Here is a 14,520-nt window from a genome sequence, read left to right as displayed (position 1 = left end):
GAACTGAAATGAAAGTTATAAATATTACAGGTAGTCCTCAATTTACGATCACAATAGGGACCGTAAAATTCATTGTTAAGCTGTGTGGTCATTAAGCAAGTCATCACATGACCACACATGATTTTACAACATTTTTTGCAGCAGTAATTAACTGTGGTTGTTAAGTGAATCATGTGGTTCCCCATTGATTTTACTTGTCGGAACCTGGTGGGAAGGTCGCAAATGGTGATCACATGACCCCTGGGACGCTGCAACGGTCATAATTGTGAGCACTGATCATAATTTTTTCAGTGCTGTCTTAACTTCAAACTGCCGCTAAATGAATGGTCGTAAGTTGAAGACTACCTGTAACATTTCATAATTATGAAAAAGAAATCATAAATGTGAGAATGTTGAAAAACAATAAGACTGCAGGTATACATGGGGAACTGGAGAACTGTTAAAATATATATGTGGTTTACTTATGGCATGACTGTAACTTGTTTAATGTGCATGTAAAGACTGACTGACAATGGGAAGAATGTTATTATTATTTCCCTAAACAGGAGGAAAGATAGGAAGGCGTTCATCAGGTTTAGCGAAATAGTACTGAATAGCTTGAGTTCTGGAATATTTTGTTTGCCTGTGGAAATGGAGGTTAATTGTTGAACCTCTGTAACTTATCAGGTGATAAAAGAGATGGCAGAAGATTTATACTTTCAGACTTGCAGGATTCTGTTAAAGTAGCCTTACAATAAAGTAGAATTGGCTCATCTGGCCATGTTTCCTGTCTGGTCTACCTGGGAAGGCTGACATTAACAGCATCTTGCAAGTCTGAAAGTATAATTCTCCCCCATCTCCTTTACACTCAAGAAATTAGGGAGGGTCCCTTCTGATCCTCTTGCCCATCCCACTATCCAGCTGTGGACTATCCTGTCTCTTATCTGACCATTCTCTAGGCAGCGTCTCTGGGCCTATTCTCCCAAGGTAATTCCCACATACCATTGCATATGCGGCAACAGTAAAGCATAAGTGAAAATATATGGAATGTGTTGTTTGGAGATATGAAAGAATATGTACTTGTGTATGCAGATAATGCTGTGATGTTGGCTGAAAACTTGAATCATTTTCAGTTAATGCTAGCAAGATTATAACAAAAAGTATGTATCTGAAAATGTATGTATCAAAGAAGGGAAGAATGATGAGGATTGAGTCAAAAGAGAAATATATGAAAGGAGAGTAAATGGATTGAGAAGAGGAAACCCAAGAAATCTGTGGTTGTGTCACTCCTTTGAGGTAGACCAGACTAGGAAATGAAAGTCATGCAAGCTATTGCAACTTTTATTATAAGGTTATAGTAGCAGAATTTTGCAAGTCTGAATGCACTTCCCTGCTCCCTCCCTTTATCTTTTTGAGAACTACAGAAGTTCTTCTCTGAGTCACTTTCTCAAGTTATAGTTCTGTCCTGGACTCAGGTTTCTTTTATCTGACCATTGTATTGGCATTGCCTCTTCCTCCTGTTCCTCAAGATCATTCCTTCTACCCATTACAGGTTGTATGTTGTTGATGAGATCCTTAAAAAGGGGAAGTTTAATTAGTGAAGAGTAGTGTATGAATCAGTTTATTGACATGGTGGGAGCAAGGATGGTTTGCAAGAGTACGAGGTATGGAGTGGTGAATGGCATTGGTATAAACTTGATTTAGATCTATTTCCTTTCCTTGTCTTATCCCATCCCTTTAATTCTTTAGCTCATTGTTTCTTACTCCTTTTCTGTGGTCTGCATAAAGATGCTTACCCCAAAAGGGAATAGCATGAAGGGTATATATGTATGCATGTTTTCCCACATGAAACTTTATGAATTGATTGCTATTTTTATTTTGCATTTACTTATTGACATGATGATTTTTGGCAATCATTCATACTATGTTTAAATTGTCATATTTATTGCTTCAGGCTTTTGGAAAAGTTGTATTTGAATAAGGAAATAATGATGGTGAATGAGGATTTACAATGACAAAGCTATTCTCTGACGTTTGCTTAGACTAGGAATGCAAAAGCAATCAAATCTCCAATTTCTTCTGAGTGCAAGAGAGTGATTTGCCAGAACAGGCTCTGTTGAGGCAAAATGAGCACATAATTCAAAAAGTCTACTAGTATCTATTTTGAAATACTCCTCAGTGTGAAAATTATGTATGAAAAAGTATCTGTTTGGGCATACATATACATATACATATACATATACATATACATATACATATACATATACATATACATATACATATACAGTACTTATACATATATATTAAAGTTGCATACCAAATATGCATATGAGGAAAATTATGTATTAATATGCATATATTAGGAAAAGATGTGTGCTAAAGGCATATGATAAAGGAAGATAAATATGATAACAATTGCAGAAATTGGGTGGAAGGGAGGCGTTTAATAACATGTAGAACATTTGATGGAACTAATCATGTATGCATGTCATACTGACCTATAGTGATCTGCATATTCCTTTCTTAAGATCAATCTCTCTCTTTCATGTCAAATGACCTCTCAGAACTGATGTTTTCCATGAAGCTCTTGACTTCAATCTGTGCTGAAATCTGAATGAAGATTAAGTGCACATGTGCATTTCCTCCAAAAAAAAAGTGGTTTGTGTGTGCTGCCTATTACATTTGTTTTTTTGTTGTCAAAATCATATATATACCTTTTCCCACACGTGCACATATATATTGTTAGATTTATATCCTGACTCTATTTTGTACAACTCAAGGTGGCAAAGAACTCAACTTATCTTAATTTAATACAACTCAACTCAGTATCTTATGACAAGATGTTCAGAACAGAAACTAGGAGATCCATCCACTAGACAAGGATGTCCCTCGTCACCATTGCTATTTATGTTAGCTTTGGAAGTATTGAACAGGGATATAAGACGAGATGAGAGAATTGCTGGAGTGAAGATTAAGAGAGAAACATAAATTATGGGCATTTGCTGATGACCTGGTGATAATTTTGGAAGACCCTCTGGAAGGAATAGAAATATTAATGATAAAAACTACAGGATTTTGGGGACTTAGCTGGTTTTAAAATTAATAAACAAAAGATGAAAATTTAAGAAAGAATATTAAAATGGAAAAACATATGGAATTGATGGAAAAATTGGTTTTAAGATTCAGAAAAAATTAAAATACTTGGGTATCACTATGACTAACATGAATTGTATGTTATATCAGAATAATTATGTTAAGACATGGAATGAAATCAAGAAGGACATGTTAAGATGGGAGAAATTACAATTGTCATTTTGGGGAGAATTTCTGTGATAAAAATGAATGTTTTGCCAAGAATGATGTTATTGTTTCAGACAATACCAATTCTGACAATTGATGTACCATTTAAACAATGGTAGAAAGATATATCCAAGTTTGTACAGCAAAGGAAAGAATCAAGAGTTAAATATAAAATACTTCAAGATGCAAAGGAACGAGGAGGATTGGGACTGCCTGATTTGAAATTGTATTTTGCAGCCTGCTGCTTAGTCTGGATGAAAGAGTAGGTTTTGCTGAGAAATAAGAGAATTTTAGAATTGGAAGAGCATAATCTGACGTTCGGATGGCATGGTTTTCTATGGTATGATAAAGTTAAGATTAATGTAGATTTTAAGAATCATCATATTAGAAGTGCCATATTGAGAATATGGAACACATATAAACCCAGACTGTGCCTGAACATGCTTTTATGGGTCTCAGCACAAGAAGCATTTCACAGGAAAGAAACAGTAGGTAAAGAAAAATGGTTCACTGAGAGTTGTTAGAACAGGAACATGGAGAATATAAGTTGAAATCAGAAGAGCAATTGGCTGCAGAGGAATTTAGTTTTCAATGGTTTTCATATGCACAGTTAAGAGAAAGATTTAAGGTAGATAATAGGACATTTAGAATTGAATAGCAGAAGACAGAAGTTGAACTATATACAAATGATGAACATGTAATTGCTAAAATATATAAACTTTTATTGAAATTTGAAATGGAAGAAGTGAAAGACTGTATGATAAAACCCCTTATGGACTTTTTGCTGAAAAAAGAGAAAAATGAACTTGTGATTTATGGGTTTGAAGATTAGAAAGGGTAGCATATGGAAAGAAGGAAATTATGATGTAACCTTAGAGAGGGTAAAATATAAATGCATTTATAACCTTTCAAAAAGATTGGAAGCTGCTTCTTTATAAACTTTTCTTTTCTTTCTTCTTCTTTTCTATTTCTATTTTTCCTATTTTCTTTCTTAGTTATTCACTATTCTTTTTATTTTCTTTGTTTCTTTTCTAATATTTGTATTGTTTTTATCTTGTTAAATTTTTCTTCAATGAAAATTATATAAAAAAAAAGAAACTAGGAGATCCATCCAACCATGCTGTTCTATAATGTATATATTGTTAGGCTGTAAGAATTCTAATTTGGAAGCAATTGCTTGAAATGAATAGAACTGAAAATCAGGTTATACAAAATTATTTCCTACATAAATTAAGGTAGGAAGGCCTGGATTCATTCATTCATTTATTTATTTACTGGACTTATATGGCTGCCTATCTCATACAGTGACTCTAGGCAACTCACAACAATCCACAAAACATAGTTAAAAACATACCCTTCCCCCCAAGCACCAGACCAAACATCCATACAGCTCAATCCCTCATCCTAGCCCAATGCTTGGAGGAAGAGCCGGGTCTTCACAGCCCTCTGGAAGGCTAAAAGGGTAAGGATGAATTGGTATGAAAAAATGGGTATTTCTAGCCTGTGTTAGCCCCTGTAAAACGTTAAGTGTTTTTTTGTTCCAGGTTTAGAGTAGAATTTGTCAGAAGTGGGTTTCTCTTCTTTGGGTTGGGAATGCACTTTTCTTCTGTTAGATTTTCCAATTAGCAAGAGTTGCTATTGCTAAAGAGCCCTTTCAAAAGTAATCTGGCAGTGGAACTTTGGCTCTGCTAGTTGGCTTTTCCTTATGACTCAGAATTTCTGCTCCCTTGTTCATTTCGTTCAGCAGCTGGGGAAAAATACAACTAAAACAAATGTAACTTTCATTTTGTCATGGGGCAATGCAATTTCAGATAAACATATTTTAGTTTACATTTATGTAACTCTACAGAAACAGTAATGACAGACTTAGTTTTGGCACAGTGGCAGGCAGGTTAAGTTAAATGCCAACTTTTGTTAGACAGCTTAGATATTCTGAGGCCAACTTCATCAAGAAAACTTTGACTATAAACTGAACATCAGTGGCATTCTTTGGTGTCTTTGTACTATAGATTTAGCACGTTGACCAACCTTTGTGATCTTGTTCTTCTGGTAAGGAAGGAACAAAGATGGATGTGAAGCACATCTGCTATAGAATTTAGAAAAATCCAGAAAGGAGGCAGACATGATCCGCAAAGTTATACTCAATTAAGCAGAAGAAAGCATCATTCCCTTCATCAGCACCTGGGAAATCAGAATCTCTGCACCACCATTTGTGTGACATGATGAAAGCTAACTGTAATCCTGGAACAATGAGCACCGTGGTCAGGGCTCCTGAAGTTCCCAAGAGCCTATGAACAAGTTGTAGATGCTTCCTAAAGATCAAATTCCATCTGTTGCTTGTTTTTTGTATTTCTCTGTATGTTTGTTTGTGTGTCTGTTTTGCTGGCTTTAGGCTATAATAAAGTTTTATCCATCTTAGGCCTTACAAACCTCAAATACAATGAAAAGTTGATCAATAGAACAAAAAGCAATCCTTTTGTTATTAAGAACCGCATTTAGAATTTTTGAGGGTTTGAGGGCCAAAAAAAAAAAGCCTACATCAAACCTCTTGGAAAGACTGAATTTTTCAGAGGGGTTTTCAATGGTGTTCTTTGTTGTTTATTTACTTAAGAAGTTTATACAGCTGCCCAAGTTGAACAGTTTTGATTCTGGGTCATGTATAATCAACAAACACAAAAAATCCCAATATAATCAAACAACCGCAACAAAAATTAATAAACCCAAATTTCTATTACACCCCTCCGGGTGGGAACTCCAACCAACTTGACCCCATTGCCCCAGAAAAGAACCAGGTTTTTAGAGGCAGGATTGGGGCCAACTGGTTTTTAAGTGCAATGTTCCTATTGTTGGATTTACACTACAGTTTTCTACTGGTTCCCATCTTAAACAGGAAGTGTGCTACCAGTTCACCAATCCTAGTCAGGAAAAGTCTGGGGGCCACAAAAGGGAACTTAAGGGCTACATGCCTGCCTCTGATCTATCATGGAGGCCTATAATTTTGACAATGCCCAAGACCTTCATCTGGCCCTGAAACTTACTGTTGTACATCCTTGAAGATGTTGCCAGCTACCTCTAATTACAGAAAATACTACCCATGGTCAACAGAAATGTAAGCAAAGGATTGCCATTTTAGTCTTCAGAAGTTTATTCCTCATTAAGTCAGGAGCAAATTAATTATTGCTCAGTCTCTATGCTTCACCTTGGGACCTTCTGAAATGTGGACTACTTTAGAAACCAGAGCTTTCACTTCACAACACATTGTTGTACTGCTGTGGTTTGTATTTGCTCAGAAAACAGCAAGGAAGACTCAGATTTTCTGTAATCTGGTAAGGTTATATATATAATGTTTTTCTTATCTTACTTCAGATTAGGGGTTACAGTTGAAGTGATAGAGCTGAACAGAAGCTAAAATATGTTGGCTGTAACTTGCAACTCTACATACGTCCTGAAACCAAGGCAAGACTTTTAGAGACAAAGTTTGGGTAATTGCAAATATGGTCGTTCCATGTTTTGCTTTGTCCTGGTTAATCAAGGGGCCAGGTTATCTGAGGGACCGCCTCTTCCCGATCACATCTACCTGTCCCATCTAATCCGGCAGGAGAAGCATGCTGTGGGTCCTGTCTGTGAAAAAGTTCCATCTGACAGGATCTAGGAGATGAGCCTTTTCTGCCATGGCACCCACCCTCTGGAACAGCATCCCTCTTGAGGTGAGGTTAGCCCCAACTCTTATTGCCTTCTGGAAAGCCCTTCAAATGTGTTTTTTTTCAACAGGCCTGGGGATCCCCAGATGGTAGGGACCGTGCACGTTGGCTGTATTATGTGTGATATTCTTCCGCTTGTGGTTTTGTTTTTATCTATGTTTACTGTTTTAATTGGTTTTAATTGGTTTCATAGTAGGTTTTAATAGTAGGTTTTATTGTATGCTGCCCAGAGTCACTTTGTGTGAGATGGGCAGCCATATAAATTTGACAAATAAATAAATAAATAAATAAATCATTGTTTATCCTATAAAAAAAAAAAAACCCAAGAAACTGAACAGTGTTTTTGACAAGATTTCCAGTTTGGCAACTATAATTTTCTGTATAGTTCTGTAGATAATATCCCTGAGGACAGCATACAATAAAAGCACAGATATAATCTATGTTAATCAAATCCATGTTAAGTGATACATACGATAACAGAGCCCCTAATTTAACGAGATGTGGAAAGATTAAACCCTTGCAATTCATTAGACAAATAATTTCAGCTCGGTGGAAGTTCCATGTTTTTAACTGTTCACATGGGTTATATACTTTGACGTAACTAGTTTATGTGTGTGTGATGTAGTGCTATTAGTATTTATTGATTTGGAAGTAAAACAACTACAAAAACCTTGGAGTGTGACTTTTGTCATTACTGAACAATCCAGTATTTTTTTTAAAAATCAAATTTTATTAAAAGGTTTAAAGAGAACATAAGAACTAATACCAACTAATACAAAATAGAGAGAACAAAGAAAAAAAGACAGGAAAAAAAAAAGAAAAAGCAGAAGTGCAGTGAGAAAGAACAAAAAGAAAAAGGAAAGAAGCAGCTTCTGATTTTCTCTGCGGCAAATATAAGTAAAACTACAAAATTATCTCTTATTCTATGATTACAAAAAAAAGCTCACTTTTTTTCTATTATATATATATTTTTCTAATGATCAAAACCACAAGTCATAAATGCATTGTTTTCCGTTTCATGCAAAAACTCTATTAGGGGTTTCCAGTGAGCCATAAATGTAGCTATTGTCTTTCCTCTAATTAAGGACGTTAATTTAACCATCTCTGCAAGTTCCATTGTCTTTATCAACCATTTTTCCCTTGTGGGTAGTGTTGAACCTTTCCACTTTTGAGCAAATAATAGTTTCGCTGCAGTAGTCATATATAAAAACAAAGTTCCGTGACTTTTTTCTAGTTGCCTTCCATTAGTCCCAAAAGAAAATCTCTGGTTTCAGTTGTACTTTAACTTTTGAAATCTTTTGAATTAATATATATACAGTATTTGTATCCCCCCCCCTTTTTTTTTGGCTTTTCTACATGTCCACCAAACATGATAAAATGTCCCTTCATGCTGTTCACATTTCCAGCAAAATTTAAAATACCTTTATACATTCTTGACATTCTAGTGACAAATACCAACAACACATCATTTTATAAAAATTCTCTTTAAGGCTAGAGCATAATGTAAATTTCAAACCTTTCAACCACATATTTTCCCATTGATCCATTTGTATATTATAGCCAACGTTTTTAGCCCATTTTATCAAACATTCTTTCACTTGCGCTTCCTCGGTCTTATATTTCAGCAAAAGTGTATACATTGTACCAGTAACATGTTCATCATTAGTACGTAATTCTATTTCAAACTCAGTCTTACGTTGTTCAAAACCATAACATCTTTTATCCACTTTAAACCTTTCTGATAATTGTACATAAGAAAACCATTGACAAGAATATCCTTCTCTTAATTTCATTTTACAATCCCCTTGAAAGAGTTCTAGTACATCAGGATAAGTTAACCATTGATGCTTATTTATCGTTTCTTGTCTATAAAATGCTTCTTGCACTGAAAGCTACAAAGGTGTTTTCAGGCAAAACCTAAATTTATCTTTGTTCCATACTCTAAGGATCACCTGCCTGACACAATGCTTTTTGAAATCTACATTTAACCTTAGCTTTGTCATACCACAGATATCCATGCCATCCAAATCTCAAATTATGTCTTTCTAACTCCGATAGCCTTCTATTTTTTAATAACACCCACTCTTTCATCCAAACTAAACAACAGGCAGTAAAGTATAATTTCAAATCTGGCAGACCCAATCCTCCTTTTTCTTTTGCATCTTCTAGTACCTTATATTTGACTCAGGGTTTTTTCCCCTGCCACACAAATCCACTAAGTCTTTTCACTGTGGCTAGTCAGACTGAAAGATCCTTTATGAGCTAAATAAAGCCAAGGAAGGAAACAGAATAACAGAAGAAGACTCTCAACTAGTTTGAAAGATACAAAAGCTTCAGTTTACCTTGCTTTCAGAAAGTGCCTACAGCTGACATATTATCAGTTATTGATGCTTGTTTAGTGGGGGGGCAATCTACAAAAAGACAGGCCCTTTGAGATCTGTGATCCAATCTGAGCATACTTTATTGAATAATTTGCAACTGCATCACATTTGCAGCCATTGGTTATATGCTCTAATCTTGGTAATGCTTTTTATTGATTATTCTTGAAAGAAAAAACAGTTTGGGGAGGCAGGGGCTGGGAAAAGCTGCCCATGGCTACTCTGATCTCTACAAATTGTTCTTCCTGATGGACATACTGACAGAAGGAAGGAAGGAGGGAGGGAGGGAGGGAGGAAATAAAGCATCTTGCTACTGAAGTGACCTTCTATTCTATTGTAGGATACAACCTATGACTCCAAAATGACAATAACAGAAAAACAGGAGAAAGTCTAAGACAGCATGGAAGAGTGGAAACCCCCGGAAGTCTGGGTGCGGTCACTTGCTGCATGAGTAAGCAGCTTTCCAAAGATTTTCCCTCCTGCTTTTTGAAAAATCATTCAGAAATGTCATTGTGGTAAGGCTGCTTCTGAATCCAGTCAAAAATAAAAGCAATTACAGTCTTATTCAGAGTCTGTGTAACTCCAGCAGCTGCAGACATATATAAAACACAGACAGGAGTTAGGGGGAGATGACCATGCACTGTCCAGACCATCTATATTTGGTTGAGATTTTTCCATGTTGGTATTTTGACTGTGTGGAACAAGTTTTCTGGAAGATGCTGGGTGGTGGGGGGGGGGGTGAAGCGTGGAAGAAGTTGTATTATCCTTCCCCTGACAGGCCACAAACCTGGGAAGCTATAGTAACTTTTAAAAAGTGCAGTCCTAATCTTAAAAGACAAGTAATCATAGAGAAAATTAACCACAAAGTAAATCAGGCCTGTCCAAAACCTCAAGGGGCAAACATGACAAATTAATATTTGGATAGGCAAGGGCAGCTAATTTGTAAAGGCTACCCTAAGGCTTTGGAAATTTCATTGCAGCTGTGTGTCCCCCTTCAGCCATCATCACACAGTCTTGCAGGCAAATTTCCTTTCTGCACTAGGAAAGAAACAATGGTGTCTTTAAAGAGAGAAACAGGACCAAGGGATAAAGAATTCTCTAGACAGGCTTCCAAATTTCCTTGGGATATCTGGACCCAGTCTGGAGGTTTGGCCGCTGTAACTCAACTGGATGCCAGCAACACAAGAGTTCATTCAGTTTCCAGCCAAACTAGAGTGGAAGCCACATTTATCTCTTTGTGGGATGGTTATACTTCACAGCCCACTGGGCCACATAAATGTCTAATCATAGTCTGATCATAGCAGCCTTTCAGTCAGCATATAAATATTCAGTACATTTAACCAAGCCGATAGAACACGTTCCTTTAGGGCCTAAGGACAGAGAGAGGCCTGAATGCAGATGGCTCCAAACTGCTCTTTATAAGATGTGTCCTCCTGAATATTGTAAATAGCTGCTAATTTGGAGAAGGGTGCCTGGGAGCTTGAACAAAACATCCCTCTGCAGGAATTTCTCTCACCCACCCTGTTTTCTCTCTCGCTGAATTCCAACGTGCCCGAAGAGAGATCGAAAAGGAAGCATCTTCAAACATTCAGTGGATTTCCTATAGGAGTGAGGCCTTTCCCCCGCCAACTGTAAAAAAAAGGGATATAATTTATTGTCTGCCACATTTCATAATGTACAGAATTTTGTGAATCAGTGTCCCAACATAGTTTCTCCCCAAAATGCCAATTTCCTTGAAGACCCCCTTTTTAATATAATTTTTCCCTGAGGCAGGTTTTAAAATTTTTCCCCAAGTTCCTCAATGTCAATTATTTTTTTTAACCCAGCTACCCCATACATTTCTTGTATGTCAAAATAAGTTACTTTCAGCCATATCTTTCATAAATAAATGTTTTTTGTTATATGGATCTTTGGCTGGAGAAAGCTAAATCTGTTCACTACTGACTTTGGTGATGTGTCAGAATCTGTTTTGGCTGACCTCACAAATCTACTCAAATAGTTATCTTTGGCACATATATTTTATATTCCTAGTCCCTTATCCAGGCTGTTTTTTTCCCTTTTAATAATCATGTATGTTTTGTTTGGCATATTACGATTCAGAGCAATCTTATTGTGCATTTACAACTTTGCTATTGCTGTAATTTTAACTTTGTAAGAACTCATACACGGCTCATTTCAATTATTTCAGCCAAAGACCTTCATACAGATACAGCAAGCCCCTTGCTATACCTGAGTACGCCTTATGTGAATTTGATTTGTTGCAGGAAATTTTCAGTACACCAATTTGCCTAGCATAATCCCCAAAATCCGAGTTTCTGTGAAGATGGAAAAAATCCATGAGATACAATGCTTGCTGGAATAAAGATGCTTTTCATGACAGGTGAAGAGAGAACCTCCAGGTGGTCAGATTTCATTTCATTCTCTCTGCACTGGGGTGGGGGGAGACCATCTTTCCTAGTCCTTTTACTGTAGATCTTTTAATGCTTTTGATGCCATACATATTTGTATCCTCTTGGACTATCTGCAAGGAGTTGGGGGTCAGGACACTGTACTTCAATGGTTTCGCTTCTATCCAAGTGGACAATGGAGGCTGAGAAGTTGGCTGGTGGTCTTCATCTGCCTAACTTGTCCAGTGTGTACTTGCTGCCAATGTTTTTTAACAGCTTCAGGTATGTGAGATGAAGAAGGGTGGGACTCACCAGCCATGTTTTTCAGTTTATAGCCCCCATATTACTGAATAGCTTCCCACTGGAGATGAGTCTGACATCTTCATTGTGGGCCTTCTGAAAACTGTTAAACACAAAGTACTTCTGGAAGACCTCTGAGAAGTGAATGGTTGCCATTGTGCCTGCTGAATTATGGTAGATTTGAGTTGTTATTTGTTTTTAGATTTTGTTATTATATTTTTATATATTTCATGATGGAAACTGCCAGTAGTCATTTCTGAGTCTAGTGATATGTCCAAACCATGCATACATGCATATATATATATATATAACATCAGCAAAAAAACAAAAATAAACAAAAAACAAAAAAACCCAAACCTTCTCTCAAGAAGATATCTCCCCACACCAGCAAACAACTTATTCCCACAATATCTTTAAGATACTAACTGAACATCATCAATTAATGTTCAATATCTTCTTTTCTTGTTTGTGCCTTGGAGTCAGTTTTTGATTCCTGGTGACTGCCTGGACTAGTCCCTGCAGTTTTCTTGGGAAGATTTTTCGGAAGTGGTTTGCCACTGCCTCCTTCTTAGAGCTGAGAGAAAGTGACTGGCCCAAGGTCACCCAGCTGGTTTTGTGTCTAAGGTGGGACTAGAACTCATGATCTCTCGGTTTCTTGCCTGATGTCTTAACCACTACACCAGACTGGCTCTACTAACTGAACATCATTTAAAAGCTATTGTACATGTTACACATTTGAGCATACTGCTGACTTTAACCTGACTTTAAATGAAGCATGGAAAAGATACACTGGTGCTGGTTCTCATTTAAGAAATCTTTGGATGAAATAAAACAAAGTATCATAATGCTGCTTGGAGGATAGTTTAGCCAGAGATTCTTAATGATTTCTGTTTTCTTTTTCTATTGTTACTGTTGAGGTCAAATGAATTCTTGCTTGTGCTCAACAGCTGGCAAGCGAGAGATTTGAAGACAACCAGGCGAGTGATGTTCATCAGTGCTTGGATTCTCCTTTTCAGGAACTAAGTGTAGATCTCTGAGAGTTGATGGTGTCAAGTGAGGATGAAAAAGAGCAGGACGAAGATTGCAATCCAAGGTTGATTTTTTCAGATTTAAAGCCTGTAACCAATTTGGTTGATGAAGCAATGGAGACTGGTCCATCTTTAGAATGCAGCATAAAGTTTAGAAAGGCATTGGATGACATCCTGATGCCCTGTGAAGAATTGCAAAAAGATGTAGGAAGGAAAAACAGGCAACTGACTGACTATTCATGCTTTCTTCAGAAAAACTGAAACTGCAACTATCCATGAGTGAATATAAAAAGCCAACAGCAGTAAAGCTCAGAATGATCTCACAAACTTACAGTATTATTCCAAAATATACATTGTGAATTGGTTTTTTTTCCTCTATTTTTTATCCATTTTTATGATTGCATCTTTATTCTGATATTATTTTACTCTAAGTTTAAAATACGTGAAAGATGGTAATAAATTGAATTGTGACTGTATGGGCCTTTCTTACCATAAAATCTTAAACTTCTCAACTGAATTATCTAGCCCTGAAGTTTTTCATGGGTGCTAAGGGGCTACCATATTGGAAAAATCACAAATAAGTTGTATCAGGATGTAGAGAAACGATCGTAAAAAAAAATAGATATTGCTATAAGACACATTTAGATGTGATTGTACTCAGGGGTTAATTATTTTTTATACCCCAAAGTATTATTTCAATGTACTACCTCTGAGTGGCATGTGTACTGCAAAGGAGGTGTAAGGAGGATAAATGCAGAGAGAAAAAGGTTGTGTGGTGTGGGGTATGTGCAGAAAAGGAAGCAAGGCTTGGGATCTGATGTAGTGACATTCATTGAGAACTGGTGGGCGATGACAGAGAAAATGATGAGCATTCATACAGTTTTGAAGGGAACAGTATAGTGGCTACCCCTTTAAATGCATTGATAAAAGCCGGTACGTATGCATACCAACCAATTCTCCCCCCCTCCCTTTCCCTTGCATGTTTCAGATTGGAGATTGTGTTGACAGCAGATAGCAAGAGCAGATAAAGATTCTGAAAAGTACATTTCAAGAAAATGATTCAATGTCTGATGCTGCCAAAATATGCTCTGGGATTTTTCCAGCACCATACAGTATCTATCTATCTATCTATCTATCTATCTATCTATCTATCTATCTATCTATCTATCTATCTATCTATCTATCTATCCATCCATCCATCCATCCACCCACCCACCCACCCACCCACCCACCCACCTACCTACCTACCTACCTACCTACCTACCTACCTTTTTTGGTGTAGGTTTTTCTTTTTAATTAAATTTAATTTATAACACCAATGGTTTGGGTGCTATAAAAAGCAGGTGGGTAATATAAGGCTTGCAAAAGTCCTGTGGATATTGATGCAATCCACAGTCACTCTACTTTGACTTTTGCTTCTTTTTTAAAAAACATTTTTTTTCTAGCT

Source organism: Python bivittatus, unplaced genomic scaffold (genome assembly GCF_059951505.1).
Source record: "Python bivittatus isolate LINGU-HERP-01145 unplaced genomic scaffold, Pbiv_v1 ctg000850_np1212, whole genome shotgun sequence".
Classification (NCBI taxonomy): Eukaryota; Metazoa; Chordata; class Lepidosauria; order Squamata; family Pythonidae; genus Python; species Python bivittatus.
Note: the sequence above shows the minus strand (reverse complement) of the source record.